The sequence below is a fragment of the Octodon degus genome, unplaced genomic scaffold (assembly GCF_000260255.1).
Source record: "Octodon degus isolate 3935 unplaced genomic scaffold, OctDeg1.0 scaffold00035, whole genome shotgun sequence".
Lineage (NCBI taxonomy): Eukaryota > Metazoa > Chordata > Mammalia > Rodentia > Octodontidae > Octodon > Octodon degus.
Genome location: NW_004524611.1, coordinates 6,310,206 through 6,314,711, shown reverse-complemented (window position 1 = coordinate 6,314,711; position 4,506 = coordinate 6,310,206). Strand labels below are relative to the sequence as shown.

General features: G+C 39.8%; 1 non-coding gene across 1 annotated transcript; it reads left to right on the top strand.

Annotated features, from left to right (window-relative positions):
* The first annotated feature begins 3,900 nt into the window (after positions 1 to 3,900).
* LOC111816615 lies at positions 3,901 to 4,001 on the top strand. The gene has a single exon (XR_002820976.1). It is a non-coding gene; the product is annotated as a small nucleolar RNA U13 (small nucleolar RNA).
* The last annotated feature ends 505 nt before the right edge of the window (positions 4,002 to 4,506 follow it).

Genomic DNA, 4,506 nt, shown 5'->3' with positions numbered 1-4,506 from the left:
AAAAGGAAATAGAGAGATAGCTTTATCTCAAATAGGAAGGGATCAAGAGGTGGAGGGTGAGGGAGGAAGCAGAAAGAAAGTGTGAAAAATGAATTACGATGTGTTATGTACCCGTGCTGGCTGCCCACGAGGAATGCAAACATGGTGCACTGCAGACACGGACTAATAAAAAAATAACAAAGACCACTACTGGACATTAAAGATCAGATAAATGTCAACACAGGTAGAGTGAGAAACTCAGTACCCCACTGTCACAAATAGATCAACTAAACAAAAAAGTTCTGCAAAAAAATCAGAATTGAGGCTGGTGAGATGGCTCAGTGGTCTAAAGCACCTACTTAGAACAAACTTAGCAGAGCACAGGGACCGCAGTTCAATCCCCAGCACCAGATGCCAGCCCACCCCGCCCCCTGGTGGGCTGAGTTGGCCACACACACACACACACACACACACACACAAATAAAATTTCAAAAAAAATCAGAATTGAGTCACACATTCTTTTTTTTTTTTTTTATCTTTTACTTATTTATTTATTTGGTACAGGATCTCCCTAGGCAGCTCGGACTCGTAGTGAGCCTCCTGTCTCAGGCTCCCCAGTGCTGGGATTATAGGCATGGGCCACCACACCTGGTTTCGGTTTGCGGCTCAGCATGGTCCGGAATGGCATGAGGTACCAGGGTCAAACCTGGGTCATTGTGCTTGCCACGTAGGTGCTTAGATCACTGAGCTATCTCCCCAGTCACACATTCTTATAAATGGAGTAAACAGGGCCAGCCAAATAGCTCAGTGGATTAAAGTGCCTGCAAGCAGGTGCAGAGGCTGGGGGTTTGATCCCTAGGCCTGCCATGCTGCCTCCATCCCTGGGGTATGCTGAGATGGGGATTGAGACTGAGCATGGTGGCACATGCCTGTAATCCCAGCTCTTGAGAGGCTGTGACAGGTGGGTCACTATGAGTCTGATCTAGCAGTGAGACTCTGAACACTCTGTAGACCCTTCCCTAAAATACAAAAAAAAAAAAAAAAAAAAAAGAATAAATAAATATCTATAGAGTGTTCTTCCCAACAAAAGCAAACTACATATTCTCCTAGCAGGACATGGAACTTTCTCCAAAACTAGCCACTTACTAGCCCACAAAGCATGCTTAGGTAAATAAAAATGATTGAAAATTACCCTAGATGATAGTTCATGGAAACTAGAAATGAACATCAAAAGAAAAACATAGAAATTATGCAAATACATGGAAATTAAACAATACACTCTTGGATAAACAATGAGTCACAGAAGAAATCAGACATTTCTTAGAACCAAATGGTAACAACAGTACAAGACACCAGAACCTGAGGTACAAAGGAAGTGGTCATAAGAAGGAAATTGATAACTGTGAATGCCCACATCACAAAAATAAAGCACACCCAAATAATAACCTAAAGATGCACCCCAAGTTCCTAGAAAAACAGGAACAATCCAGACCAAACCTGGTATAAGAAAATAAATTTTAAAGATCTGAGCAGAAATTAATGAAATTGAAAATAAAAAAATACAAAGGATCATTGAATTAAAAAGCTGGTCTTTAGAAAGAATAAACAAAGGGGACAAACCTTAGCCAGTCTTACAAAGAAAAAAAAAGGGGGGGGGGAGAAAAGGCCTAAGTCAATGCAAGCAGAAATGAAAGAGATGAAATCATAACAGATACTGCTAATATCTAGAAGATGATTAGTAACTACTTTGAAAACCTTTATCCCAATAAATAGAAGAATAAAAAACTGATAGATTCTTAGATACATACAAATTACCAAAGATATACAAATCTTGATTAATCCAATAACAGGCAATGAAACTGTGGTGCTAATAAAAAAAACCCAACAAACTTCCAACTATAAAAAGCCCAGGACCCAATGTATTGACCACTGTATTCTATAAGAACTTCAGGGAAGATAAAATGCCTGTGCTCCTCAAATTATTTAATGAAATGTAAAAGAAAGGAATACTATGGAAATCAATCCTGGAAGCTAGCATAAGCAAACATTACCTTGGTGGCCAAAGCAGACCAGAACTAAATTTAAAAAACAAAGACAAAACAAAAAAGGCCTACAGGTCAGACTTATTAATGAACACAGATGCAAAGCTCCTCAGAAAGGTACTGGCAAACACGATGCCACACATCTGGACCAAGCAGCCTGCATCCCAGGGAGGCAGATGTGGCTCAACACACGTAAGTCAATAATGTCATATATGACATAAATAGAAGCAAGGGCAAAACCCATATGGTCATTTCATTAGACACAAAAAGAGCCCCTTTGACAAAAATACATATTTTCATAATTTAAAAAAAAAAACCCTGAAGAGAGTAGATATAGAAGGATCCTATTAAAAGTCATTTACAATAAACCTACTGCAAACATCATATGAAATGAGGGTAAACCTGAAAGTTTTTCCTCTAAAATCAGTAGAAAGAAAAGAGTATCAGACATAACCACCCTCCTGTTCAATATAGTACTCAAAATTGCAGCTGGAGCAATCAGGCAAAAGAAAAAATACAAAGGATATGAATAGGACAGGAAGAAGTAAAACTCCTTATCACAGATGACATAATCCTTTACATAAAACACCCATAAGATTCAACCCATAGAGCTAAAAAAGACTTCTGGCACTAACAAACGAATTTAGCAAGGTAGCGTAATATCAAATCAACACCCCCAAATAAATAGCATTCCTGTACACCAATAGTGAACTCACAGAGAAAGAAATTAGGAAAGCGAACCATTCACAATAGTGTCAAGAGGACAGGTGATGTTGAGGACAGAGAGGACAGAAATATAGCTAAATAGTGTAAGTGCTTGCCTGGCAAGCACAGTGTTCCAAGTTCAAAGCCTGGTACTGAAAAGGAAAAAAAAAGATAGAAGAGGCCAGGCATGGTGTCACACACCTGTAATCCCAGCACTCAGGAGGCTGAGGCAGGAGGATCATTGTGAGTTTGAGACCAGTGTGGGCTCAAGACTAGCTTGAACTGCATATCAAGACACTGTCTCAAAAATATTTTTTTTAAAAAAACCCACACATAATAGTTTCAAGAAAAAAAGAAATATGTAGGAATTAACCTAACAAAAGAAATAAAAGAGCTCTATAATATCTCTTTTAGTGTTCTGAAAAAGGAGATCAAAGAGAACATCATAAAATGGGTGGGGCTGGGGAGATAGCTCAGTAGAATAAGTGCTTGCCTGAAAAGCCCAAGGGCCAAGTTCAATCCCCAGTTCCGCCAAAAAAAGAAAAAGAAAGAAAATGGAATAATAGGACTGGCGAGATAGCTCAGCAGACTAAGTGCCTACTGAGGCAAGCACAGGGACAGAGGTTCAATTCCTGGCACCACATGCCCCACTGGCCCCACCCCCGGGTGCACACTAATCGCAGTGCTGGGGAGGCTGAAAGCAGGAGGATCACTACAAGTTTGAGCTGTGTAGTGAGACCCTGTACCAGAGATATAAAAAAAAAAAAAAAAGAAAAGAAAAAGAAAAAGAAAAAAATGCAATAATATTTCCTCTTTCTAGATAGACAGAAGCAATGTTTTCAAACTGGCCAAACCATATATCTCTGCCCTCTATATCTATATCTCTATACAATCTCAATCAAGATTTAACAGCATTTCTCACAGAAGCAGAGAAAAGGATCCTACAGTTCATAAGGAACTAGGCAGGTGTCAGAACAGCAAAAACAATTCTGGGCAACAAGAGCAAAGCAGCAGGCATCAGAGTCCCAGATTTCAAGTTACATTACAAAGCTAAAGTGAACGGCGTGATACTGGCGCAAAGCAGATGAATGGGAAAAAACAGAGGACACGGGAACAGTCCGAGGCACATCTGGCCTTCTGATCTTTGACAAAAGAGCCAAAACTTACACTGGAGCGCCTTCAGTTCGCGAGGGTGACGAGTGGGTGTTCGTGTCGTATACACGCGATGTGCCTCCCTCAAACCTTGATACTTGTGAGCACATTACCCGTCTGACGTGAACAAAAACAACAACTTATGCTGGAGCAAAGACAGCCTCTTTAACAGATGGTACTGGAGAAGCCGCTTTTCCACATGTAGCGAATTTAATCTAGACCCATATTCCTGGGCAAGTACTAAAAAGTACTAAATATTAAAAAGAGAAAGTCTTAACCCGCTGGAAGATGGGTTAAGGAATTAATCTAATAAATAGCTTAAACTTGTGGTCTTCAGGATTGCATCAGATTAAAAAACTTCTGTACAGCAAATAACACAATAAACACACTGAAGAGGCAACCTACACAACGGGAAACGTTTTTGCCAACTGCTCCTCAGACAAAGAAGATTAAAAAATAGCTTTAAGAAACCCAGTCAAAAAGTGGACAACTGAAATGAACAGACATTTCTCAGCATGAAATGTCCATAGACACATGAAGAAATAAATGCTCAACATCTTTTGGAATGAGAGAAATGCAAAGTAAAGCAACACGTCGATTCCCCCTTACTCCAGAAAGAATGGATGCC